This window comes from Harpia harpyja, chromosome 14 (assembly GCF_026419915.1).
Source record: "Harpia harpyja isolate bHarHar1 chromosome 14, bHarHar1 primary haplotype, whole genome shotgun sequence".
Taxonomy (NCBI): domain Eukaryota; kingdom Metazoa; phylum Chordata; class Aves; order Accipitriformes; family Accipitridae; genus Harpia; species Harpia harpyja.
Window position 1 is genome coordinate 40,441,781 of NC_068953.1, and position 27,828 is coordinate 40,469,608.

Genomic DNA, 27,828 nt, shown 5'->3' on the forward strand with positions numbered 1-27,828 from the left:
GATTCTAACAAATCCCACCACTAGTTCTGTTCAGACTGTATTTATGACAGTGATTTTGGTCTACATTTGGGGGGAAAGCAGATTACACAGCCTGCCTCTTTGATGTGGAGGGCCAGCTTTCAGAAGAATACTACAAGCCCAAAAGAGCACAGCACAGTACAGCTTAGACTTAAAGTAAGTATTACATCATAAGCCGTACTGCATGCTTCTATCAGAGAAAATGGGCTTTATGTAGGTGCATGGGAAGTGCGTCCTTTGCTCAAAAAAAAAAAGAAAATCCTGATTAAAAAAAGTTCATATACTAACACAGCCACACGACATCCTTTTTGATTCGCCTCTAAATCCACATGTCGATTTTATTCCTTCACCATCACCTGAAATATACGACTTGAGGCACTTTTCATGGAAAACCAAGAAAGCTCAACTCAGAAGGCAAAGACCCTTCTTAATGGAACTGACTATCTGTGACTACAATACACCTTCCCCCTCATTTAAACATAACAGCAGAGTAAAAACAGGTTTTAAATTCCAAGCGGAGAGAGTCCAACTTGGAAGACTACAAGACATTCTCCTTTTAGCACAAAATAATCACTTTCTTTTCACTTCTCTGCCAGCATTACCCCCGTGTTTCTTGTTGTTCATGCTGCAGCACAGAAAGCCAGTACCCACAGGTGCACAAAGACTTCCACTGGTCACACCGGTGTGCAAAGCTGAGGAGCCTTGTCTCAGTCTTGGCCGTACAGGAGCAATCCATCTCAAACACACTACACATTTGGCATTTGCGGGTATCACAGAGAGAGAGTTAATTATTGCTTTTCCTCCCAATAACAATGAAAAAAGAAAAAAGAGGGAAAAAAAAAAAAAGAAACCCTCCTCGCTTCCACAGCTCTTCTTTCCAGGCTAGAGATTTATGGCAGCGACCACCTATTTTACCCAACATACTAACCACTTTTTGAACAATTTTCAAAGTTTGCCCCAAAAATAGATCATAAATATTAACCTGTCTAAAGAAAGACCAGAGGTCTCTGCACTACTGGAGACACACGGGAACACTTTTATTTACTAGAATCCTTTGTAAAACCAAATTGTTTGTGATGGCAACTGAACTACAAACTTCTTTTCAGACCGAAAGACTTAGGGAATGGGAATATCCTGCCAACACTTTGATGGCTTGTTAGCACTTGCATGGCTTCAGAATGCACACGTAATGACACTGACTGTATGGAAATTATCAGGTATTTATTTTGCTGTTGGTGCCAAGGCCACAGTTGTGTGAGGCATTACACAAGCAGATGAAATCCTTGCCCAAAAGAGTTTGCAAACCACCTCCGTGTTAACACACTCACTGCATTTCAAGCCTTCCACCTGTGACAACGTCCTCTCAGAGGGCACTCTTGCCTGCTCTGATCAAATACTCACTCAGCAGAGTTAATACTGAACTGATACAAAATCTGGGCCCAACCTCTACGTTCATGGTTGGGATACAAGACTCCTATCACAGGGCTCACACTTCAGTCCCACCTGAGGTATGTAAGTAAATTACATTTCCCACTGGTCACATATTCCTCCTCAGAGCTCTCTTTCAACTGAGGTCTCGCAGTAAGGGAGAGAAGAGAGTTCCTTACCTCTTGTGCAGTCAGGGCACGTTCCCCTGCTAAAAGCAGCATACTCAGGCCTCCCATTTGTGTCGGATCTGTTAAAAGAGTAAAACCAAGTCTTCAGTTGATTCACTTGCTTCTTTAAAGAACCTGCCATTTGCAGCGTTAAACCCCCAGCAGACTACTTGTCACAAACACTCTAAGCAAGCTGCCATAAAAGGCAATTCAAGAGAATCACAAATAACCATTTCTGTACCCTCTGGGAGAGGCTTTCAAAGCTCTCTGAAAGGATTTAATTGAATTTGTCTGCTTCTCACCCCATTGCATGGATTTACGATTTTACTGCCAAAGGGTTTAGGTACTACAGAGATGGATACCTTTAAAGCAGCAACTGTAATGATCTCATGCATAAATGCACACAAAGGTGCTCTACTATCGCCCATGTCTATAACTCCATGGATGCTCCTACCAAGGGAGTGGTTCCTTTCCGTAGCCATTGAACAAGTAAAAGGATGGAACAAAATGGCATGATCAAGCTCTGAAGCAAAATTTCCATTTTCGTTTAGCTTTAATTTAGAGCTGCACTTAGTGGTGAAAAGTGCCAGCCTGACAGCTCTGAAGCATGAAGCGCTTGATCCTCTGCACCAGAACCACGCAGGCACTGGCCAGGCAAGCTGCCTGCCTACTTCTTGCCCTGCCAATACAATATATAATTGAGGAAAGTAAAATGGAGATAGAAATGTATTTTCTCCAAGTATTTGATGCTGACAGCTTCTTGCCTCTAGCCTTCCTGCACCTCAACAGCTCGGAAAATGACAACAAGAAGTGAAAGCAATGAACACTGGCACTGCATTACTCATGGAGTGGCTTTTCCACTCAGAACAGTGGTTGCTCTTCATCATCATGAAGACTAATTGTCTGGTTTTGGAGGAGTGCTTTGGAAGCAATGCAGGGGCGCAATTTAACAGCGTGTCATCTAGAGAGAGGGAGACAGTCTGTGGCCCAAATGTCTCGCTCAACAGCCACAGCGGGAGAACAGGGCAGCATTATCCTTGCTGTATTGCTGAGATACCAACTTCAGCAATGATGAGACACCAAAGGTAAGTAACTTTCCCCAGGTCTCACTAAGCATGCACTCACGTTTTCCAATTTCCTTTCACTGAACTACACAAAACCTCTCTCTACAACAATAAACTACACGTGCCTGGGACCATTCCCTGGAATGGAGGCCAACTGGCACAATTACCCTTGGCCATTTGGTTGCATTTTGCTATGCAAAATTTGGAGGCAGAATAGCTGCATCCAAAATGCCCACTGGGAAATCCCCTGGCCCACTCCCACTCGTGAGCAGTGCCAAGGAAGTTGTTGAGTTTTTCAGCTGACAGGGGCCAAACCTGTACCTGTAAAGCTCCAAACGATTTAGCACTACAGATGATCAAGGTCCAGTTCACGGGAACACTCGCTGGTGCTGTTTAATTCAATACCACAGATGCCGCCAAAAATTCTCCCTCAGACTGCATCTGACGCTAACTATACACAGGGTAGGTTTCTTCAATACTATCTTAAACCACCAGTAAACAGAAGCAGAGGAAAGCAATGGGAATAAACCAAGCTCATCCGCTATCTCAGGGATAGAAGAGTGGCACATTATCTTAAGAATACAGCCTAAAGAGCACCTGGCTTCAAACCCAAGGTGCAACCGGAATCATTTTTTCCGTTACTGTGATGAATATGTAGAAGGTGGGGGGGTGATTTTTTTTTGTTTTTAAACTTCTTACTTTTTAATAAAAAGGGGAACAAAAGGTATTAAGCATCTACAAAGAGACAAGGTACTATCACAAGTGTAGGATCTAGCAACAAGAAGTGACTGAAGAAATGGAGACAGAAAATGGGAAGGGTCAGCAAGCACCTAAGCACAACTCACAAGTGAAGCGATCCTGTCACCAGAGCCCTTTTTGCCACCAAAATGCTTGATCAGTAACAGTTCAGTGTTGACGCGGAAGTCACAGGCACTGCACACAATCAATGTGATCAAGCAGATGCCACTTTATTGCCCTAATAGCTCGGTTTATATACTCATTTTGGTTCCCGATCACGCATAAGCTGATTAAAGATTGGTTAGCATGTGCTGTCCACGCGCCTAAAGCAATAGTTTGATTGGATAAGACTTTCTGATCACGCGAATGATTCCCTCCACCTGTACCCTGTTCTGTGTCCTTCTTTCCGTCACGTAGGCCCAACTTTGTCCTGCTGTTTTGTGCTTGCTCCATCAAAATTGTAGCAACAATTATCCTTAACAAAGCGTCTTTGAGGCCTGCTGCCTGCAAAGCGTCCTTGGTTCACAAGTTAATCAGGTCCATCGTGCCTGGATTGTTCACTATGTGTCCATTACTTTCCAAGTATCCCACAGTTCAGTCCTTCAAACAAGAGGACATCAGAGCAATTAAAATGTGAAAAGGCAACACATACCTTGAAAGACAATGCCTGAAGAGGCAGTTGATTTGGAAGAAGGAGGGATTGGAAGAGATCTCCAGGCCCATCATAAACTTACTGAACTCCCTATTAAGCAATAAGGGGTTGACTGGTTGCTTTCTGCTTGCTTTCCTTCCATCGGAAGGCTGTTGCAGAACCCAAATCTTCTAAGCATGTAGAGTTTTCTTCCAGTTTACAGCTTAATTTTACTCAGGACCAGGAGCTACACATGTTTTCTGGTGCCCACACCTTTAAGCTTAAAAACTGTTCTGCCTAAATGGTATTTCCCTCTCCTGCGTTTACAGGAGTCACCCCACTCTTCTTCCACTTGTTTATTCTACCCTAAGCAAATCAAGAACTCCTGATGTCATCACGCATGTCCATCGCCCATGTCCCAGCAATCCCTGCAGCTCTCTTCTCCAGTTATTCCAGGGGGAGGGCATCTTTCTTGTACATGAAGGACCAGCAGGGCAACCACGTCAGGTGAGCTGTGCTCTGTTCAATGGCATTAACTCTTCTCTACAGGTCCTAAAAAGACTTGGCCTGACACCCTGCAGTGCAGCACTTCCTTATGCCCACATCACGCTGTTGGCTCCCAGCTGCTCTCCTGTGCTTCCCTTTAGCTACCTGTAGTTCTTCTTCCCCCTCCTCAGTTTTGGCCAGCTGAAGAACATAGAAGAGAATCATAGAATCACGGAATCATAGAATGGGTTGGGTTGGAAGGGACCTTCAAGGGCATCTAGGTCCAACCCCCTGCCATGGACAGGGACACCTTCCACTAGACCAGGCTGAGCAAAGCCCCATCCAACCTGGCCTTGAACGCTTCCAGGGAGGCAGCATCCACAACTTCTCTGCACCTCACCACCCTCGGAGGGAAGAATTTCTTCCTTATATCTAACCTAAATCTACCCTCTTCCAGTTTAAAACTATTACCCCTTGTCCTATCACTACGTGCCCTTGTCTAAAGTTCTTCTTTGGCTTTCTTGTAGGCCCCCTTCTTCCCCCTCTTCTAAATATCTTCTTGGGGGTCTCAGCTTGCTGCCCTTCAGCTACGTAGCTTATCACAACAGGACAAGGGTAGCACTGTTTTCTCCCCAAGTAAGCAAATACTTAAACTGTTTATTTAAATATAAAAATGAAGAGGAAGGAAAACATTGACAGCTAAGTGGAAAGTGAAAGATTAAATTGGTGCTGAAGCAACGCGACTACTTATTCTGCAGCTGTAGCAGAGGGCTGGCACTTAGATATCTAGTCAGAACACAACAAAAAACCCTTCCACTATGGCTTCAAATTACAAGATAACTCCATCTAAGGGAAGACAAAATGTATATACACAAATATTGCCATATGTCTACAGTGCCGTCTTTCTTGGCACAACATTTCTCTCACGGCACCAAGAACTTACTGGTATGAAAAATTAAAAATTAAGAAGAAGAAGCAGAAGATGCAGCAGAAGAAGAAAAAGCAGAAGCAGCAGCACAAGAAGAAGCAGAGGAAGAAGCAAATGCAGAAGAAGAAAAAGCAGAAGAAGCAGCAAAGGAAGAAGAAGAAGCAGAAGAGGCAGCAGAAGCAGAAGCAGCAGCAGCCAAAGAAGAAAAAGAAGCAGAAGCAGAAGCAGCAGAATAAGAAGCAGAAGACTAAGAAGCAAAAGAAGCAGAAGAAGAAGCAGAAGAGTAAGAAGCAGAAGACTAAGAAGCAGAAGAAGCAAAGGAAGAAGCAGAAGCAGAAGCAGCATAAGAAGCAGCAGCATAAGAAGCAGCAGCAGAAGAAGCAGAAGCAGAAGAAGCAGCAGTAGAAGAAGAAAAGAAAGAAGCAGAAGAAGCAGAAGAAGAAGCAGCAGCAGCAGAAGCAGCAGTAGAAGAAGAAGCAAAAGAAGCAGCAGCAAAGGAAGAAGAAACGAAGAAGAAGAAGCAGAAAAAAAGTAGCAGCAGAAGAAGCAGCAGCAGAAGAAGCAGAAGCAGAAGAACAAGAAGCAGCAGAGGAAGAAGCAGCAGCAGAAGAAGCAGAAGAAGAAGCAAAGGAAGAAGCAGAAGCAGAAGAAGCATAAGAAGCAGCAGAAGAAGCAGCAGCAGCAGCAGAAGAAGCAGAAGTAGAAGAAGCAGCAGTAGAATAAGAAAAGAAAGAAGCAGAAGAAGCAGAAGAAGCAGAATAAGAAGCAGCAGCACCAGAAGAAGAAGCAGTAGAAGAAGAAGCAAAAGAAGAAGCAGCAAAGGAAGAAGAAGCAGCAAAGGAAGAAGAAGCAAAAGAAGCACAAGAAGCAGAAGCAGCAGCAGAAAAAAAAGTAGCAGCAGAAGAAGCAGCAGCAGAAGAAGCAGCAGCAGAAGAAGCAGAAGCAGAAGCAGAACAGAAGAAGAAGCAGCAGAAGCAGCAGAAGAAGAAGCACAAGAAAAAGCAGAAGAAGCAGCAGCAGCAGAAGAAGCATATGCAGAAGAAGAAGAAGAAGGAGAAGCAGCAAAAGAAAAAGCAGAAGAAGAAGCAGAAGAAGAAGCAGAAGCAGAAGAAGAAGCAGAAGAAGCAGAAAAAGTAGAAGCAGAAGCAGAAGAAGCAGCACAAGAAGCAGCAGAAGCAGCAGCAAATGCAGAAGAAGAAGAAAAAGCAGAAGAAGCAGCAAAGGAAGAAGCAGAAGAGGCAGCAGAAGCAGAAGAAGCAGCAGCAGACGAAGAAGCAGAAGAAGAAGAAAAAGAAGAATAAGAAAAAGAAGAAGCAGAAGGAGAAGCAGAAGACTTAGAAGCAGAAGAAGCAGAAGAAGAAGCAGCAAAGGAAGAAGCAGAAGCAGAAGAAGCAGAAGAAGAAGCAGCAGCAGAAGAAGCAGAAGCCGAAGAAGCAGCAGCAGCAGAAGAAGCAGTAGAAGAAGAAGGAAAAGAAGAAGTAGCAAAGGAAGAAGAAGAAGCAGAAGAAGAAGCAGAAAAAAAAGTAGCAGCAGAAGAAGCAGCAGCAGAACAAGCAGAAGCAGAAGCAGAAGAGAAGCAGAAGAAGCAGCAGAAGCAGCAGAAGCAGCAGAAGAAGAAGCAGAAGCAGCAGAAGCAGAAGAAGCAGCAGCAGCAGAAGAAAAAGAAGCAGAAGAAGAAGAAGCAGCAGCAGAAGAAGCAGTAGAAGAAGCAGAAGCAGAATAAGCAGCAGTAGAAGAAAAGAAAGAAGCAGAAAAAGCAGAATAAAAGGCAGCAGCAGAAGAAGAAGCAGTAGAAGAAGCAAAAGAAGAAGCAGCAAAGGAAGAAGAAGCAGAAGAAGCAGCAGAAAAAGTAGCAGCAGCAGAAGAAGCAGCAGAAGAAGCAGCAGCAGAAGAAGCAGAAGCAGAACAGAAGCAGAAGAAGCAAGAGGAAGCAGCACAAGAAGAAGAAGCAGAAGCAGAAGCAGCACAAGAAAAAGCAAAAGAAGCAGCAGAATAAGAAAAAGCAGCAGAAGAAGAATACAAAGAACAAGAAGAAAGAGAAGCAGAAGAAGAAGCAGAAGAAGCAGAAGAAGAAGCAGAAGCAGAAGAAGAAGCAGATCAAGAAGAAGAGGAAGAAGAAGAAAAAGAGGCAGCAGAAGTAGAAGAAGCACAAGAAGAAGCAGCAGCAGAAGAGGCAGAAGCAGAAGAAGAATAATAAGCAGCAGCAGAATCAGAAGCAGAAGAAGAAGAAGAAGAAGCAGAAGCAGAGGAGGCAGAAGCAGAAGAAGAAGCAGGAGAAGAAGAAGAAGCAAAAGAAGCAGAAGAAGCAGCAGAAGAAGCAGCAGAAGAAGAAGCAGAAGAAGAAGAAGCATACGCAGAAGAAGAAGAAGAAGCATACGCAGCAAAATAAAAAGCAGAAGAAGCAGAAGAAGCAAAAGCAGCAGCAGAAGAAGCAGAATACGAAGAAGCAGAAGAAGAAGAAGGAGAAGCAGAACAAGAAGAAGCAGAAGAAGTAGAACCAGCAGCAGAAGAAGCAGAAGAAGCAGCAGAAGAAGCAGAAGACTGAGAAGCAGCAGCAGCAGAAGAAGCAGGAGCAGAAGAAGCAGAAGCAGAAGTAGCAAAAGAAAAAGCAGCAGAAGAAGCACAAGAAGCAGAAGCACAAGACTAAGAAGCAGCAGCAGAAGAAGCAGCAGTAGAAGAAGAAGCAGCAGTAGAAGAAGCAGACGCAGAAGCAGAAAAAGAAGCATAAGCTGAAGCACAAGAAGAAGAAGCAAAAGAAGAATCAAAACAAGAAAAAGAAGCTGAAGAAGAAGGAGAATAAAACGCAGAAGAAGCAGAAGAAGAAGCAGCAGTAGAAGAAGAAGAAACAGAAAAAGAAGAATTTGCAGAAGAATCAGAAGCAGCAAAAAAAGCAGAAGCAGCAGCAGCAGAAGCAGAAGAAGAAACAGAAGCAGAAGAAGCAGAAGCAGCAAAAGAAGCAGAAGCAGAAGCAGAAGAAGCAAAAGAAGCAGAAGAAGCAGAAGGAGAAGAAGAAGAAGAAGGAAAAGCAGCAGCAGCAGTAGCAGAAGAAGCAAAAGAAAAAGCAGAAGAAAAAGTAGAAGCTGAAGCATAAGAAGCAGAAGAAGCAGCAGAAGAAGCAGAAGATTAAGAAGCAGAAGAAGAAGAAGCAAAAGAAGAAGAAGCATCAGAAGAAGCAGAAGAAAAAGCAGAAGAAGAAGCAGCAGAAGAAGCAGCAGGAGAAGCAGAAGCAGCAGAAGAATCATACGCAGAAGACTAAGAAGAAGAAGCAGAAGAAACAGAAGCAGAAGAAGCAGAAGAAAAAGAAAAGCAGCAGCAGAGGAAGCAGAAGACTAAGAAGCAGAAAAAGAAGAAGGAGAAGCAGAACAAGAAGAAGCAGAAGAAGCAGAATCAGCAGCAGAAGAAGCAGAAGACTAAAAAGCAGCAGAAGGAGACGCAGAACAAGAAGCAGCAGAAGTAGCAGAAGAAGTAGAATCAGCAGCAGAAGAAGCAGAAGAATAAGAAGCAGAAGAAGAAGAAGAAGGAGAAGAAGCCAAAGAAGTAGAATCAGCAGAAGAAGAAGCAGAAGAAGAAGCAGAAGACTAAGAAGCAGAATAATAATAAGAAGAAGCAGCAGAAGAAGCAGGAGCAGGAAAAAAAGCACAAGCAGAAGCACAAGAAGAAGCAGCAAAAGAAGAAGCAAAACAAGAAGCAGAAGAAGAAGAAGAAAAAGCAGAAAAAGAAGATGCAGAAGAGGAAGCAGCAGCAAAAGAAGCAGAAGAAGAAAAAGTAGAAGCAGAAGCAGAAGAAGCAGAAGAAGAAGAAGCAGAAGACTAAGAAGCAGAAGAAGAAGCAAAAGAAGAAGCAGAAGACGGAGAAAAAAGCAGAAGAAGCAAAAGAAGCAGCAGCAGCAGAAGAAGCAGAAGAAGAAGCAGCAGCAGAAGAAGTATAAGGAGAAGAGGAGAAAGAAGAAGAAGAAGAAGCAGAAGCAGAAGCAGCAAAAAATAGCAGCAGAAGAAGCAGCAGCAGCAAAAGAAGCAGCAGCAAAAGAAGCAGAAGCAGCAGCAGAAGAAGCAGAAGCAGAAGAAGCAGAAGAAGAAGCAGAAGAAGCAGAAGAAGAAGCAGAAGAAGATGAAGAAGAAGCAGAAGAGTAAGAAGCAGCAGAAGCAGAAGCAGCAAAACAAGCAGAAGAAGAAGCAGAAGACGCAGAAGCATAAGCAGAAGAAGAAGCAGAAGAAGAAGAAGAAAAAGAAGAAGCAGAATAAGCATAATAAGCAGCAGAAGAAGCAGAAGCAGAGGAGGCACAAGTAGAAGAGTAAGAAGCAGAAGAAGAAGGAGAAGAATTAGAAGAAGAATTAGAAGAAGAAGAAGAAGTAAAAAAAAGAGAAGCGGAAGAAGCAGAAGAAGAAGAAGCAGAAGAAGAAGCCGAAGAAGAAGAAGCAGAAGCAGCAGCATATGCAGAAGAATAAGAAGTAGCAGAAGAAGCAAAAGAAAAAGCAAAAGCAGAAGAAGCAGATGAAGCAAAAGCAGCAGCAGAAGCAGAATACGAAGAAGCAGAAGAAGAAGGAAAAGAAGAAAAAGCAGAAGCAGAAGAAGCAGAAGACTAAGAAGAAGAAGCAGAAGAAGCAGAAGAAGCAGCAGAAAAAAGCAGAAGCAGAAGCAGGAAAAGAAGCAGAAGCACAAGAAGAAGAAGAAGAAGCAAAAGAAGAAGAAGCATAAAAATAAAAAGAAGCTGAAGAAGAAGCAGAAGAAAAAGCAGAAGAAGCAGAAGCAGCAGAAGCAGCAGCAATAGAAGAAGAAGAAAAAGAAGCAGCAGTAGCAGAAGAAGAAGCAGAAGAAGCAGAAGAAGAAGCAGGAGAAGGAGAAGCAGCAGAAGAAGGAAAAGCAGCAGCAGCAGTAGCAGAAGAAGAAGAAGAAACAGAAGCAGCAGTAGAAACAGAAGAAGAGGAATCAGAAGAAGCAGAAGAAGAAGCAAAAGAAGCAGAAAAAGCAGAAGAAGAAGCAGAAGAACAATAAAAAGAAGAAGAACAAGAAGAAGAAGCAGGAGAAGAAGAAGCAAAAAAAGCAGAAGAAGCAGAAGCAGCAGAAGAAGCAGCAGAAGAAAAAGCAGAAGAAGCAGAAGAAGCAGAAAAAGAAGAAGCAAAAGAAGAATCAGAAGAAGCAAAAGAAGCAGAAAAAGCAGAAGAAGAAGCAGAAGAAGAAGCAGAAGAAGCAGCAGAAACAGAAGCAGTAGAAGAAAAAGAAGCAGAAGAAGAAGCAGCAGAAGAACAAGCAGACGAAGAAGAAGAACGAGAAGTTGCAGAAGTAGCAGAAGAATCAGAACAAGAAGTAGAAAAAGCAGAAGAAGCAGAAGAAGAAGCAAAAGTAGAAGAAGCAAAAGAAGAAAAAGAAGCAGAAGAAGAAGCAGAAGAAAAAACAGAAGAAGCAGTAGAAGAAGCGGAAGAAGAATAAGCAGAAGAGTAAGAAGCAGAAGAAGAAGCAGAAGTAGAAGAAGCAAAAGAAGAAGCAGAAGAAAAAAAAGTAGAAGCAGAAGCATAAGAAGCATAAGAAGCAGAAGAAGAAGCAGAAGCATAAGAAGCAGAAGAAGAAGACGCAAAAGAAGAAGCAGAAGAAAAAGCAGAAGAAGCAGAAGAAGAAGCAGCAGAAGAGGGAGAAGCAAAAGAAGCAGAAGCAGAAGAAGCAGCAGCAAAACAAAAAGCAGAAGAAGAAGCAGAAAAAGAACAAGCAGCAGAAGATATAACAGAATACGAAGAAGCAGAAAAAGGAGAAGCAGAAGCAGTACAAAAAGAAGAAGAAGCAGAAGAAGCAAAAGCAGAAGAAGAAGCAGAAGTAGCAGAAGAAGAAGCAGAAGCAGTAGAAGGAGAAGCAGAAGAAGCAGCAGCAGAAGAACAAGCAGACGAAGAAGTTGCAGAAGAAGCAGAAGAATCAGAATAAGAAGTAGAAGCAGAAGAAGCAAAAGAAGAAGCAAAAGAAGAAAAAGCAGCAGAAGAAGCAGCAGAACAAAAAGCAGCAGAAGACTAAGAAGCACAAGAAGAAGAAGGAAAAGAAGAAGCAGAAGAAAAAGCAGAAGAAGAAGCAGAAGAAGAAGCAGCAGCAGAAAAAGCAGAAGCAGAAGTAGAAGAAGCAGAAGAAGCAGCCGAAGAAGCTTACGCAGAAGAATATTAATAAGAACAAAAGAAGCAGAAGCAGAAGAAGCAAAAGAAAAAGCAGAAGAAAAAGCAGCAGCAGAAGAAGCAGAAAAAGAAGTAGAATCAGCAGCAGAAGAAGCAGAAGAAGCAGAAGAACCAGAAGAAGCAGAAGACAAGAAGCAGCAGCAGAAGAAGAAGCAGAAGCAGAAGCAGAAAAACAAGCAGAAGCAGAAGCAGAAGAAGCAGAAGAACCAGAAGAAGCAGCAGAAGACAAGAAGCAGCAGCAGAAGAAGAAGCAGCAGAAGAAGCAGAAGCAGAAAAACAAGCAGAAGCAGAAGAAGCAGAACCAGAAGAAGAAGCAGAAGACTAAGAAGCAGCAGCAGAAGCAGAAGCAGAAGCAGAAAAACAAGCAGAAGCACAAGAAGAAGAAGAAGGAAGACAAGAAGCAAAAGAAGCAGAAGAAAGCAGAAGAAAAATCAGAAGAAGAAGCAGAAGAAGCAAAAGCAGCAGAAGATATAAGAGAATACGAAGAAGCAAAAGAAGCAGAAGCAGCAGCAGAAGAAGCAGAAGCAGAAAAAGAAGCAAAAGCATAAGAAGCAGAAGAAGCAGATGAAGAAGAAGAAAAAGCAAAAGACTAAAAACAGAAGAAGAAGCAAAAGAAGATGAAGCAGAAGTAGAAGAAGAAGAAGCAGAAGGAGCAGCAGAAGAAAAAGAAGCAGCAGAAGAAGCATCAGAAGGAGAAGCAGAAGAAGCAGAAGAAACAGAAGAAGCAGTCGCAGAAGAAGCAGCAGAAGACTAAGAAGCAGAAGAAGCAGAAGAAGCAAAAGAAGCAGAAGAAGCAGAAAATAGAGCAAAAGAAGCAGCAGAAGAAGCAAAATACGAAGAAGTAGAAGCAGCAGAAGAAGCAGCAGCAGAAGATGCAAAAGAAGCAGAACAGTAAGAAGCAGAAGAAGCAAAAGAAGCAGCAGAAGAAGCAGCAGAAGAAGCAGCAGAAGAAGCAGAAGAAGAATAAGAAAAAGAAGAATAAGCAGAAGCAGCAGCAGAAGAAGCAGAAGCAAAGGAGGCACAAGCAGAAAAAGAAGAAGCAGAAGTATAAGAAGAAGCAGAAGAAGCAGACTAAGAAGCAGAAGAAGTAAAAGGAGAAGCAGAAGAAAAAGCAGAAGAAGCAGAAGCAGAGGCACAAGAAGCAGCAGTAGAAGCATACGCAGAAGAAAAAGAAGAAGCAGAAGAAGAAGAAGCAGAAGAAGCAAAAGCAGCAGCAGAAGAAGCAAAATACGAAGAAGTAGAAGAAGAAGAAGCAGAACAAGAAGAAGCAGAAGTAGAATCAGCAGCAGCAGAAGCAGAAGAAGCAGCAGAATACTAAGCAGAAAAAGAAGAAAAAGAATCAGCAGAAGAAGCAGATGCAGAAAAAGCAGCAAGAATAAGAAGCACAAGAACAAGCTAAAGAAGAAGCAGCAAAAGAAGCAGAAAAAGAAGCAGAAGAAAAAGCAGAAGCAGCAGCAGCAGAAGGAGCAGCAGTAAAAGAAGCAGAAGCAGACGAAAAAGAAGCAGAAGAAGCAAAAGAAGCAGAAGAAGCAAAAGAAAAAGCAGAAGAAGAAGGAGAAGAAGCAAAAGCAGCAGAAGAAACAGAATACGAAGAAGCAGGAGAAGAAGAAGCAGAAGAAGCAGTACAAGAAGAATCAGAAGTTGAAAAAGTAGAATCAGCAGCAGCAGAAGAAAACACAGAAGAAGCAGAAGCAGAAGACTAAGAAGCAGCAGCAGCAGAAGAATCAAATAAAGAAGCAGAAAAAGAAGCAGCAGAAGCAGAAGAAGCAGAAGCAGAAGAAGAAGCAAAAGGAGAAGAAGCAGAAGAAGAAGCAGAAGAAGAAGAAGCAGAAGAAGCAGCATAAGCAGAAGGAGCAGCATAAGGAGAAGAAGAAGAAGAAGCAGAAGAGGCAAAAGATAAACAAGAAGAAGCTGAAGAAGCAAAAGCAGCAGCAGAAGAAGCAGAATAAGAAGAAGCAGAAGAAGGAGAAGCAGAAGAAGAAGCTTAAGAAGCAGTACAATAAGATGAAGCAGCAGCAGAAGTAGCAGAATCAGCAGCAGAAGAAGCAGAAGAAGAAGCAGAAGACTAAGAAGCAGAAGAAGAAGAAGCAAGAGAAGAAGCAAAAGAAGAAGAGAAAGCAGAAGAAGAAGAAAAAGAAAAACCAGAAGAAGAAGCAGAAGAAGAAGCAGTAGAGAAGAAGAAGCAGAAGTAGAAGAAGGAGAAGAAGAAGCAAAAGAAGCAGAAGCCGAAGAAGCATCAGAAGAAGAAGCAGAAGAAGCAGCAGGAGAAGAAGAAGCAGCAGCAAAAGAAGCAGAAGAAGAAGAAGAAGCAGAAGAAGCAGAAGAAGAAGCAAAAAAAGCAGAAGCAGCAGCAGAAGAAGCAGAAAAAGAAGAAAAAGAAGCAGAAGAAGCAGAAGCAGCAGCAGAAGAAGATGCAGCAGCAGAAGAAGATGCAGCAGCAGAAGAAGAAGCAAAAGAAGCAGAAGAAGCAGCAGCAGAAGAAGAAGCAGCAGAAGCACAACAAGAAGCAGAAGAAGCAGAAGCAGCAGAAGAAGGAGAAGCAGAAGTGGAAAAAGAAGAAGCAGAAGAGGAAGAAGAAGGAGAAGAAGAAGAAGAAGGAACAGCAGCAGCAGCAGAAGAAGAAGCAGAAGAAGAAAAAGAAGAAGCAGCAGAAGCAGAAGAAGAAACAGAAGAAGAAGAAGTAGCAGCAGTAGAAAAAAAAGAAGATTCAGATAAGAAGAAGAAGAACAGGAAGAATAAGAAGCAGCAGAAGAAGGAGCAGAAGAAGCAGAAGAAGGAGAAGCAGAAGCAGAATAAGAAGGAGCAGAAGAAGAAGAAGCAGAAGAAGAAGAAAAAGAAGCAGAAGCAGAAGAAAAAACAGAAGAAGAATAATCAGAAGAAGAAGATGAAGAACAGGAAGAAGAAGAAGAAGCAGAAGCAGAAGAAGCAGCAGGAGAAGAAGCAGACGAAGAAGAGGAAGAAAAAGAAGACAAAGCAGAAGAAGAAAAGGAAGAAGCAGAAGAAGAAGAAGCAGCAGCAGAAGAAGCAGAAGACGAAGCAAAAGAAGAATAAGAATCAGTACAAGAAGAGTAAGAACAGGAAGAAGAAGAAGGAGAAGAAGAAGCAGAAGCAGAAGAAGCAGCAGCAGAAAAGAAAGCAGAAGCAGAAGAAGCATAAGAAGCAAAAGAAGAAGCAGAAGAAAAAAGCGGAAGCAGCAAAAGAAGAAGAAGCAGAAGTAGAAGAAAAAGCAGAAGAAGAAGAAGAAGCAGAAACAGAAGGAGCAGAATTAGCAGAAGAAGAAGAAGAAGAAGAAACAGAAAAAGAAGTTGCAGAAGAATCAGAAGCAGCAAAAAAAGCAGAAACAGCAGCAGAAGAAGCAGAAGAAGAAACAGAAGCAGAAGAAGCAGAAGAAGCAAAAGAAGCAGAATCAGCAGCAGAAGAAGCAGAAGAAGAAACAGAAGCAGAAGAAGCAGAAGAAGCAAAAGAAGCAGAAGCAGAAGAAGCAAAAGAAGCAGAAGAAGCAGAAGAAGAAGCAGAAGCAGAAGAAGCACAAGAAGAAGCAACAGAAGAAGCAAGAGAAGCAGAAGTAGAAAAAAGAAGCAGAAGAGGAAGAAGAAGGAGAAGAGGAAGAAGGAGAAGAAGGAGAAGAAGAAGAAGGAGAACAAGAAGAAGGAGAACAAGAAGAAGAAGACGGAACAGCAGCAGCAGCAGCAGCAGCAGCAGAAGAAGCAAAAGAAGAAGAAAAAGAAGCAGCAGTAGAAAAAAAAAGAAGAAGATTCAGAAGAAGAAGAAGAAGAACAGGAAGAAGAAGACACAGAATAAGAAGCAGAAGAAGAAGCACAAGAAGAAGGAGCAGAAGAAGCAGAAGAAGAAGGAGCAGAAGAAAAGAAGAAGAAGAAGCAGTAGGAAAAAAGAACAATCAGAAGAGGAAGAAGAAGAACACGAAGAAGAAGAAGCAGAAGAAGAAGTAAAGGAAGAAGCAGAAGAAGAAACAGAAGAAGAAGAAGAAGAAGAAGAAGCAAAAGACGAAGGAAAAAAGCAGAAGAAGCAGCAGTAGAAGAAGAAGAAGAAGCAGAAGAAGAAGAAGAAGCAGAAGAAGAAGAAGAAGAAGAAGCAGCAGAAGAAGAAGAAGCAGCAGAAGAAGCAGAAGACGAAGCAGAAGAAGAATAAGAACAGGAAGAAGAAGGAGAAGCAGAAGCAGAAGAAGAAGCAGAAGAAGAAAAGCAGAAGCAGAAGAAGCAGAAGAAGCAGCAGAAGAAAAAGAAGCAGCAGAAGAAGCAGCAGAAGAAGAAGCAGAAGTAGAAGAAAAAGCAGAAGTAGAAGAAGAAAAAGAAGAAAAAGAAGCAGAAGAAGCAGAAGTAGCAGAAGAAGGAGAAAAAGAAGAAGAAGAAGAAGTTGCAGAAGAAGCAGAATAAGATGTAGACGAAGCAGAAGAAGTTGAAGCAGAGGAAGAAGCAGCAGAAGAAGCAAAAGAAGAAAAAGAAGCAGAAGAAGAAGCAGTAGAAAAAGCATCAGAAGCAGAAGCAGAAGAAGAAGCAGAAAAAGAAGCAGAAGAAGAAGCAGATGCAGAAGAAGCAGAAGAAGCAGAAGAAGCAGCAGCAGCAGAAGAAGCAAAAGAAAAAGCAGAACGAGCAGAGGAAGCAAAAGCAGCAGCAGAAGCAGCAGAATACTAAGAAGCAGAAGAAGGAGAAGCAGAAGAAGGAGAAGCAGAACAAGAAGAAGAAGAAGCAGAAGAAGTGGAAGAAGAAGCAGAAGACTAAGAAGCAGCAGAAGAAGAAGCAGCAGCAGAAGAAGCAGAAGCAGAAGAAGCACAAGCAGAAGAAGCACAAGAAGCACAAGAAGAAGCAGAAGAAAAAGCAGAAAAAGAAGAAAGTAGAAGAAGCAGCAGCAAAAGAAGCAGAAGCAGAAGAAGCAGCAGAAGAAGCAGAAGAAGAAGCAGCAGAAGACTAAGAAGCAGAAAAAGATAAAGAAGCAGAAAAAGCAGAAGAAGCAGAAGAAGAAAAAGTAGAAGCAGAAGCATAAGAAGAAGAAGCAGAAGATTAAGAAGCAGAAGAAGAAGCAAAAGAATAAGAAGCAAAAAAAGAAGAAGCAGAAGAAGACGGAGAAAAAAAGCAGAAGAAGCAAAAGAAGCAGCAGCAGCAGCAGCAGAAGAAGCAGAAGAAGAAGCAGTAGAAGAACCAGAAGCAGGAAAAGTAGAAGCAGTAGAAGCAGAAGCAGAAGAAGCAAAAAAAAAAAAGCAGAAGAACCAGAAGAAGCAGAAGAAGCAAAAGCAGCAGCAGAAGCAGAATACGAAGAAGCAGAAGAAGGAGAAGCAGAACAAGAAGAAGAAGAAGAAGCAGAAGAAGCAGAAGTAAAATCAGCAGCAGAAGCAGCATAAGAAGCAGAAGAAGCAGAATACTAAGAAGCAGAAGAAGAAGCAGCAGCAAAAGAAGCAGAAGCAGAAGCAGAAGAAGCAGAAGAAGCAGCAGAATACGAAGAATCAGAAGAAGAAGAAGCAGCAACAGAAGAAGCAAAAGAAGATGAAGAAGAAGCAGAAGAAAAAGCAGAAGAAGAAGCAGAAGAAGAAGCAGCAGCAAAAGAAGCAGAAGCTGAAGAAGCAGAAGAAGTGGAAGAAGAAGCAGAAGAAGAAGCAAAACAAGAAGCAGAAGCAGTAGAAGGAGAAGCAGAAGAAGAAGAAGCAGACGAACAAGCAGACGAAGAAGAAGAAGGAAAAGAAGATGCAGAAGAATCAAAAGAATCAGAATAAGAAGTAGAACAAGCAGAAGAAGTAGAAGAAGAAAAAAAGCAGGAAAATAAGCAGAAACATAGTAAGCAGAAGAAAAAGCAGCAGCAGCAGAAGAATGAAAAGAAGAAGCAAAAGAAGAAAAAGAAGCAGAAAAAAAAGCAGAAGCAGCAGAACAAAAAGAAGCAAAAGAAGAAGATAAAGCAGAAGAAGAAACAGAAGCAGAAGAAGAAGGATAAGCAGAAGAGGAAGAAGAAGAAGAAGAAGAAGCAGAAGCAGCACAAGAAGAAGAAGCAAAAGAAGAAGCAGAAGAGGAACGAGAAGAAAAAGCAGAAGAAGAAGCAGAAGAAGAAGCAGCAGCAGAAGAAGCAGAAGCAGAAGCATAAGCAGATAAAGAAGAAGCAGAAGAAGAAGCAAAAGAAGCAGAAGAAGAGAAGAAACAGAAGAAGAAGCAGAAGAAGAAGCAGCAGCAGAAGTATAAGGAGAAGAGGAGAAAGAAGAATAAGCAGAAGCAGAAGCAGAAGAAGCAAAAAAAAAGCAGCAGCAGAAGAAACAGCAGCAAAAGAAGCAGCAGCAAAAGAAGCAGAAGCAAAAGAAGCAGAAGCAGCAGCAGAAGATGCAGAAGCAGAAGAAGCAGCAGCAGCAGCAGCAGAAGAAGAAGAAGAAAGAGATGAGGCAGAAAAATAATAAGCAGAAGAAGAAAGCAAAAGAAGAAGCAGCAGCAGCAGAAGAAGAAGCAGCAGAAGAAGACGACGAAGAAGCAGCAGCACAAGAAGAAATAGAAGAAGCAGAAGAAGAAAAAGAAGCAGAAGAAGCAGAAGAATAAGAAGCAGAAAAAGAAGCAGAAGAAGAAGCCGAAGAACAAGAAGCAGCAGAAGAAACAGAAACAGAAGAAGAAGCAGAAGCAGAAGAAGATGAAGATGAAGAAGAAGCAGCAAGCAGCAGCAGAATTAAAAAAGAGAAGAAGAAGCAGCAGAAGAAAAAGAAGCAGAAGCAGAAGAAGCAGAAGAAGCAGAAGAAACAGAAGCATGAGAAAAAGCAGAAGCAGCAGAAGAAAAAGAAGAATTAGAAGAAGAAGCAGAAGATTAAGCAGAAGGAGAAGAAGAAGAATCAGAACAAGAAGTAGCAGTACAAGAAGAAGAAGAAGACGAAGAAGCAGAAGAAGAACCAGTAAAAGAAGAGGAAGAATAAGAAGAAGCAGCAGAAGAAGAAGAAGAAAAAGAAGAAGCAGCAGCAGAAGAAGAGGAAGAAGAAGAATAGGAAAAAGAAGAGGAAAAAGAAGAAGAACACCAAGAAGAAGAAAAAGAAGAAGCAGAAGAAGAAGAATCAGAACAAGAAGTAGCAGTACAAGAAGAAGAAGCCGAAGAAAATGAAGCAGAAGTGCAAGAAGAAGCAGTAAAAGAAGACGACGAAGAAGAAGAAGCAGCAGCAGAAGAAGCATCAGCAGAAGAAAAAGAAGAAGAGGAAGAAGAGGAAAAAGAAGAAGAAGAGGAAGAGGAAGAAGAGGAAAAAGAAGCAGCAGAACAAGAAGCAGAAGAAGAAGAAGCAGAAGTAGCAGAAGAAGAAGAAGAAGAAGCAGAAGAATAAGGACAAGAAGAAGAAGAAGCATAAGCAGCAGCAGCAGAATAAGAAGCAGCAGCAAAAGAAAAAGAAGAGCAAGGAGAGGAAAAAGAAGAAGAAGAGGAAGAGGAAGAAGAGGAAAAAGAAGCAGCAGAACAAGAAGCAGAAGAAGAAGCAGAAGCAGCAGAAGAAGAAGAAGCAGAAGAATAACGACAAGAAGAAGAAGCATCAGCAGCAGCAGCAGAAGAAGAAGGATGAAGAAGAAGAAGAAGAAGAAGCAAAAACAAGTAGAAGAAGTAGAACAAAAGGCAGAAGAAGCAGAAGAAGAATAAGAAGAAGAAGCAGAAGCAGTAGAAGAAGAATTAGGAGAAGGAGAAGAAGAAGCAGAAGAAGCAGTACAAGAAGAAGAAGCAGAAGAAGCACAAGAAGTAGAAACAGCAGCAGAAGAAGCAGAAGAAGCAGCAGAAGAAAAACGACTAAGAAGAAGAATCATAGAATCATAGAATCATTTCGGTTGGAAAAGACCTTCAAGATCATCGAGTCCAACCATTAACCATGCCCCCTAAACCATGCCCTGGAGTACCCTGTCCACTCGCTTTTTGAATACCTCCAGGGATGGTGAATCAACCACTTCCCTGGGCAGCCCATTCCAATGTTTGACAACCCTCTCAGTAAAAAAATTTTTCCTAATATCTAACCTAAATCTCCCTTGCCTCAACTTGAGGCCATTTCCTCTTGTCCTATCTCCAGACACCTGACAGAAGAGACCAACACCCACCTCACTACAACCCCCTTTCAGGTAGTTGTAGAGAGCGATAAGTTCTCCCTCAGCCTCCTCTTTTCTAGACTGAACAACCCCAGATCCCTCAGCCGCTCCTCATAAGACTTGTGCTCAAGGCCCCTCACCAACTTGGTTGCCCTTCTCTGGACACGCTCTAGCAGCTCAATGTCTTTCCTGTAGTGAGGGGCCCAAAACTGAACACAGTACTCGAGGTGCGGCCTCACCAGTGCCGAGTACAGGGGAACAACCACCTCCCTGTTCCTGCTGGCCACACTGTTCCTGATACAGGCTAGGATGTTACTGGCCTTCTTGGCCACCTGGGCACACTGCTGGCTCATATTCAGCTGGCTGTCAACCAGCACACCCAGGTCCTTCTCTGCCAGGCAGCTTTCCAGCCACTCTTCCCCAAGCCTGTAGCGCTGCATGGGGTTGTTGTGACCGAAGTGCAGGACCCGGCACTCGACCTTGTTGAACTTCATACGATTGGCCTCAGCCCATCGATCCAGCCTGTCCAGATCTCTTTGTAGAGCCTCCTACCCTCAAGCAGATCGACCCTGCCTCCCGACTTGGTGTCGTCTGCAAACTTGCTGAGGGTGTACTCAATCCCCTCATCCAAATCATCAATAAAGATATTAAACAGAACAGGGCCCAACACCGAGCCCTGGGGAACACCACTCGTGACCCGCCCCCCCCGCCAACTGGATTTCACCCCATTCACCACTACCCTCTGGGCTCGGCCATCCAGCAGTTTTTCACCCAGTGAATAGTGCACTTATCCAGGCCACAAGACGCCAGCTTCTCAAGGAGTATGCCATGAGAGACAGTGTCAAAGGCCTTGCTGAATCTAGGAAAATAACATCGACAGCCTTTCCCTCATCCACTAGGCGGGTCACCTGGTCATAGAAGGAGATCAGGTTGGTCAAGCAGGACCTGCCTTTCGTAAACCCATGCTGACTGGGCCTGATCCCCCTCTTATCCTGGACTTGCCATGTGAGTGCTTTCAAAACAAACCGTTCCATAATCTTTCCCGGTACCGAGGTCAGGCTGACAGGCCTGTAGTTCCCGGATCCTCCCTCCACCCTTCTTATAAATGGGAGTCACATTGGCAAGCCTCCAGTCCTCTGGGACCTCCCCTGTTGACCAGGAACGCTGATAGATGATAGAGAGTGGCTTGGCAAGGACCTCTGCCAGTTCCCTCAGTACTCTTGGATGGATCCCATTCAGGTCCCATAGATTTGTGAGTGTCCAGATGGTGTAGCAGGTCCCTAACTAATTCCTCCTGGATTAAGGGGGGTATGTTATGCTCTTCATCCTTACCTTCCAGCTCATGGGGTGGAGTACCCTGAGGATGGCTGGACTCACTATTAAAGACTGAGGCAAAGAAGGCATTAAGTACCTCGGCCTTTTCCTCATCACTGGTTGCTACGTTCCCTTCTGTATCCATTAAAGGACAGATATTCTCCTTGGGATTCTTTTTACTGTTAACATATTTGTAAAAACATTTTTTGTTGTCCCTTACGATAGTGGCCAGGTTTAGTTCTAGCTGAGCTTTCGCCTTTCTAATTTTCTCTCTGTATGATCTAACAAGATCCCTGTACTCCTCCCAAGTTGCCCACCCTTTCCTCCAGAGATGATAAACTCCTTTTTTTCTTAAGTCCTAGCAAAAGCTCCCCATTCAGCCAGGCCGGTCGTTTTCCTCAGCGGTTCGACTTGCGGCACATGGGAATAGCCTGGTCCTGAGCCATTAAGATTTCCTTTTTAAAGAATGTCCATCCCTCCTGGACCCCTTTGCCTTCAGGACCATCTCCCAAGGGACTCTCTCAACCAGTGCCTTGAAGAGGCCAAAGTTAGCCCTCCGGAAGTCCATAGTGGTGGTTTTGCTGACCACCTTCTTTGCCTCACCAAGAATTGAAAATTCTACCATTTCATGGTCACTAAGCCCAAGATGGCCTCCAACCATCACACCTCCCACCAGTCCTTCCCTGTTCGTAAACAACAGGTCTAGCAAGGCTCCTCCCCTGGTTGGCTCACCCACCAGCTGTGTCAAGAAGTTATCATCTTCCACACACTCCAGGAACCTCCTAGATTGTTTACTCACTGCTGTGTTGTATTTCCAGCAGAGGTCTGGAAAGTTAAAGTCCCCCACAAGGACAAGGGCACACGATTCTGAGACTACTGCCAGCCGCTTGTAGAATGATTCATCCGTCTCTTCAACCTGGTCGGACGGTCTATAACAGACTCCCAGCACAATATCTGTCTTATTGGCTTTCCCTCTCATCCTCACCCATAAGCACTCCACCTTGTCATCAGAATCGTGTAGCTCTGTACAGTCAAAACATTCCCTAACATAAAGAGCCACCCCACCACCTCTTCTACCTTGCCTGTTCCTTCTGAAGAGCTTGTAGCCATCCATTGCAGCACTCCAGTCATGGGAGTCATCCCACCACGTTTCCGTGATGGCGACTAAGTCATATCTATCCTGCTGCACAATGGCTTCCAGCTCCTCCTGTTTATTGCCCATGCCACGTGCGTTGGCATAGATGCATTTGAGCTGGGCCATCGAATCCACCCCTAACATCAGCACGCTGCCCCCAGGCTCATCTCTGGTGCACCTAGTTTTATCCCTTACCCCCTTCGAACCTAGTTTAAAGCCCTTTCTATGAGCCCTGCCATCTCATGAGCAAGGATTCTCTTACCCCTTTGAGACAGCTGGACACCATCTGTCGCTAGCAAGCCCGGTGCTGTGTAAGTCTCCCCATGATCAAAAAACCCAAAATTCCACCTATGGCACCAGCCTCTGAGCCACGTATTGACCAGGTGTGTTTTCCTGTTCCTTTCAGTGTATTTCCCTGCCACTGAAGGGATTGAGGAAAACACTACCTGTGCTCCCGATCTTTCTACTAATCGTCCCAGTGCCCTGAAATCCCTTTTGATTGCCTTTGGATTCCTCTCTGCAATCTCATCACTGCCAACCTGCACAACTAGCAATGGGTAATAATCAGAGGTCCGAACCAGACCAGGGAGTTTCCCGGTAATGTCTTTTACCCGGGCCCCAGGGAGGCAGCAGACTTCCCGGTGGGATGGGTCAGGTCTGCGTATCGGGCCCTCTGTCCCCCTTAAGAGGGAGTCGCCTACAACAATTACCCTCCTTTTTCTTTTTTCAGAGGATGTGAGAATGCGTGGGGATGCCCGACTGGGCTTAGGCACCTCCCTAGATAGGGCTTCATCTACACCCTGATCTTCACTGGCCTGGTCCTCACGTTCCAGAGCCCCATACCTGTTGCGTAGGGGCAACTGGGAAGGTGAGGGAGACTGGGAGCGGATTCGCCTGCCTCCCCGAGCAGGGACCTGTATCCATTCCCCTCCATCTCTTAGGTCCCCTCCTGCCTGGTGGCAGGAGGGCAGGGGAACCTCCCCACTTCTTGCGGAGCCTCCATCTGCTGCCCCTGCCTCAGGGATGGTAGGGTGTGGGGTGTGTGTGTGGTGTGTAGGGTGTGGGCCCACCGATCTATCTCCCTCTCACACTCCCTGATACTCCTCAGCCTTTCCACTTCCACCTTCAGCTCTACCACCAGGCTGAGCAAATCACTCACCTGGTCACACCTCACACAAGAGGTGTCCCCGCTGACCTCCACCATTTCTGATAGACTCAGGCACTCCCTGCAGCCAGAGACCTGGACAGCTGCATGTTTACATGGGACCTCTGTCTGCGTTGCCATATTTTTCCTAGCAATGGCTTTCCCCCGAGTGGCAACCATACCTGGGTCTCCCTCTGGGCCGACACCCACCACTTGAGCAGCCTGCTCGAGCTGGGAAGAGGGGGGGCTGCGCCCTACCTGCACGCCCTGCCTGCGCGAACTGACGTGCCGCGAACTGACGTGCCACGCCCTGTTTGCCCGCCCTGTTCGCCCCGCTCCTGGTTGCTGGCGCTCCTCAGGGGCGTTCAAATCTCCCGCGGTTGCCCCTGGCAACGCCCACGCCGCGTCAGCCTCTCCCGCAAGAGCTGCCGGCTATTGGTCCGGTTATAAACTCAGCAGGCTGGCTTGTTCATCATTGCAATTTTTCAGTCAGAGGAAAGAAAGAACTGAGGAAGAACTAAGCAGAAAGGCGGCCAGCAGGTACCAGTTTCAACTACCTTTCACCTGGGTGCAGAAAGAAGCTTCTTTCTAAAAACAAAAATTGCATCTCTATATGCTAGGAAGCGTCTTTTTTCCACCCTTCACTTCACTAAAAAGCTTTTTGGCCCAGCTGGTTTTCTCCCGATGCAGAAATGTGGAAGTATCGGGAAGCTTGCACATTTGTATAGGAAAGCTGTTGCCCACTTAGCTCTGTAGCTGTGAGGGTAGGTGCTGCAATGGTCACGTTCCCCTGCAAACAGCAGTTGTCTTTGCAGGTGAGCCATGTCATGACAAAAACATGCTCCATTACAACTTCCCAGCTGGATGAGCAAGGACACCACTAGTGGGTCTGCAGGTCAGAAGCCCAACACTGGTGCCACACCTCACGTTCTTGACACAACGGTAGGTGAATATGCAAAACTTAAAACATGGGGTGGTTACTGTTGGAATGCCAAAAAGAAAGGAGAGCTATGGCCAGTGGGGGACTTCAGAAAAAGAAAGGAAGATCTTACTCTCTCTACATTACATTTTCCAAAATGACATCTAGTATGTAAAAAGCAATCAAGACAGGATTAACAGCTACCAACAAGTAAACAAATTTCCTGGAATTGTTCTGGAATCATAATCCTTGTCCAAAGCAAGCTGTCAGCCTTGAAGATGCGAGACAGTCAGTGGCATTTCTACAGTTGCTCAGCTACATTTTAGTTCATCAGTTAGCATGCAGCCTGGCTTTTGAAAGACGTTGCACTGGCTAGAAGAGTCAGAGCTGAATCGAGCTATCACATGAAGTCGAGGGGCGAGGAATACAACAACACATATTTACCACAAACTGGAATATAGTTGACAAAACAGTAATCCACTTGGCACAGCAGACTTGCCATGGTTTAGATGCTGCTGCTAACATCTCTGTTGGAGGCTGTCGTTATTTTATAGCCTATCTTTATACTCATGAAACAGCCAGCCTTCGCTTGCATGAGGACTGGAGTGAGACCCCTGTGAATTACTATGCTCACCGACTCAGCCAGCAGAAAACAAACGAACAAACAAATAAATAAATTTTAAAAATCACATGTAGCACAAAAGAGGGCCTTCTTCAGAAATTAATGGCTCCATAGATAAAACAATGGATTAGATCAGTTTCTCACTAACTCTTAAGTTCTCTGTCCTCTGCTCTGATAGGTGTTGATTCAAGATCTCTCTGTACTCAGAAGCTCTACAGCTACAGTGACTCCTATGAGAGCAAAAACAGAACGGGATGAAGGGGCTTGAGATTTTTAGAACTGGTCTCCCATACATCAGAACGATGTAGCAGGAAACACTTTCTTTTGATCCAATTTCACAGTTCCTTCATAGCCAGAAGAAATTTTGTTACAGGAATTTTCAAACCACTAAACTGGCAAAAAGGCATACAAGCCTTTTTATCCCTTCTTGTCCTTTTATACTTGTTCCATAAAACCATTTTCCACTCTCCAGCTCACGACCTCATAACCTAGGTAGGATATGACAAAGTTTCAAATACATCAGTATTTATAAGATTAGAAATCTCAAACTGCAAAAAAGAAAAAAAAAAGGAAAAAAGGGTGGTGGGGTAAAAATTAGTTTCTACCTTGACTGTTAGGCTCTTAAGCTGCCAGTATTTAACATTAATGTTTCTACTTCAGGGTCATGATTGCTACAGTTCTGCCATTTGTGGATATCAGTTTGAGATTATCTGCCTTTCACCAGCTCAGGCAATCCACCTCTTGATGGATATGATTTTATTTTATCTTTTAATGTTTAAAATGGTGAGAATCCACCCCTCCAAGCTATCATTATGCTTCTCTTGATTTAAATACAGGAAGTTAGCTCCACTGGCACATTCATGCACAAGAACGTTAGCGCCTCCAACTTCAGAGACAACCATAAATTATTTCTGTCAACAGCAAATTACTAAACATAGTACAACACTCTATGAAAGAGAAGAAGAATGCACACAATCAGCACTTCCCTTTCTGACTATGAAAATCTCTAACAGCAGATAAGCCTGAACTAAACACCAATCAAATCTGGACCCCAAATGGGGTATGGCTTATGATATGTCACACGTCTGGACTCGACTCTTGAAAGCAATCATGCACTTAGGAAGATTTGAGGCTGTTATGCAGAGGTTTAACTAGACATAGTTTAACTTTTGGCAACTTAATTTGGGACATGAAAGGTACTTGCACTACAGTACCAGGTGCAGTAAAGGAAACTGGTCTTGCAGTTAGATTCCAACACCACATCCGCAAACAAAACGAGGCTGCTACGTTTGAGGAACATGGATGGAAATCTCACCTGCCATCCTGACGTTACGCTGTGGCATTTTGTCACTTTTTGTCCCTTTCCTCGGGCTTGGTAAATCCTTTGCAGAGTCTGAAGCAAAGGCCCATAGCTTCTTCCTGTTTGTAACAGTGGATGTCTGGGTTTTCGCAGCTTGGTTTGCTGTGGGGCACCACTTGTACCCTCGATTTGCCTTCATACATGCATCCTTGTACTAGAAAAGGAAAATTGCCAGTCATGGCATTATACTATCCACAGGGCAATAGAGTGCACTGCTTGTAAGAGCATTTAATACAGTAAATAATCCTTAAATATCTTGATATTTTGACAGTTTAGTCACGTACATAGAGTCTGACCGCCAACACAATCTAACAAGACGAACTATTAAGATAAGTAGAGCTGCATTTAAAAAAGTGGGGTTTCTCTTTCCTCTCCTGAGGGTTTATCACCCAGAGCAGGCTGAAGTTCTGATCCTGCAAGCTGCTCCCCAGTGCTTGAATGCTCACTCTGGGAAACAATTTCTTTTGCAGGTACAATCTTTGTTTACTTTCTAGTTTGAATGAAATGAAAGCAGACGTTTAGCAATAAATGCAGCATGATGCTCCTTACCTTGCACTCCTTTTCCTCTAATAGATCTGTACCTTAGACTATTTGAGTGTATTCTTTCCCAAACCAGGCACTGAAAATAAACCACTATCAGTATCACCTCATTTTCAGCAACTTCTGATACATCATCCCAGTGTGCCTTCCAAAATGTACCATGCTGCACAACTGCATGAAATAAACGGTGAACATTTAAAATGCTCTTTGGCCTGCAGCACACAGCACATCTCAGGTGTTTGCTATATTCTTGGTATGAGGCAGCAAAATGAACAAAGCCAGGCTACACACAGGGGGGTAGGGGGAGAAGGTCTGGATCCTGCTCAGTTTCGGGGGGAGGGGGAAGAATGGGAAACTGTTTTATTCTCAAAATGCAACCGTGATGTTTTCCAAATACCTTGCTGACTTGTTTCAGAGATATCCACACCCAGCTGTCGTCAGTCCCCGTTACGGCACAGAGAAACACCTATGTTTCAGGCACATGCCTGCACAGAAACACACGCAGAGGGAAAAAACCCCTTGGGTGTCACATACAGAAACAGCACTGACAACCTTGTTCTCTGACAGAGTCACTGCGGCGTTTCCCCAGATCAATAAACAGCACGCCTTGTGGCAGGATCACCAGCGCAAGCGTATCGCGTGCTTTCATCTCCATCTTAATCTACCGGCTGGCACTGGCTCCCTCCAGACTGTAGCCGGGAGAAAAGCGATTCCGTTTACAAGAAGCACAGCGCCGTGTGAGCCCCCCGTGTGAAGTCCCGTATTTATAAAAACGGCTACAAATAATAAAACTCTGCAGGGACCGCTGACCCACACAGAGGCCGTGTTTGCTGAAGAGGGCGTCTGCGTGAAACCTGCAAACCCAGGACTGCGACCCCCCTCACCCTGTCCCTTTTCTCCTTCCCTCAGCCGGGCCCGGCTCCAGCTTGGAGCCCCCCCCGGGCAGCCAGCAGGCAGGAGACACCCCCACGCCCGCCCAAGGGCCTCGCTCGCCTCACGGGCAGCCCCAGCCCTCACCTCAGGCGGGCCGCAGCTGGAGCAGAGACTGCAGAGACCAACATGGCCGCCCGGCAGCCCCGTGCCCCAGGACTACAGCTCCCAGCATGCCCCGGGGCGCTCCTTCCTGCTGCCTGACCCTGCAGGGACACCATCCCCGGC

At 44.2% G+C, this 27,828-nt stretch overlaps 1 protein-coding gene and 1 long non-coding RNA gene across 3 annotated transcripts in view; one reads left to right on the forward strand and one right to left on the reverse strand.

Moving 5' to 3' along the window:
• Window positions 1–27,828, forward strand: part of LOC128150716 (uncharacterized) — a 55,748-nt gene that overhangs the window by 15,339 nt on the left and 12,581 nt on the right. The gene's annotated exons all lie outside the window — the stretch shown is intronic.
• On the reverse strand, window positions 733–27,774 carry LOC128150723 (uncharacterized). The gene is made up of 3 exons (XR_008238153.1): window positions 27,688–27,774; window positions 26,086–26,284; window positions 733–1,693 (listed from the first exon to the last, which is right to left on the reverse strand). It is a non-coding gene; the product is annotated as an uncharacterized LOC128150723 (long non-coding RNA).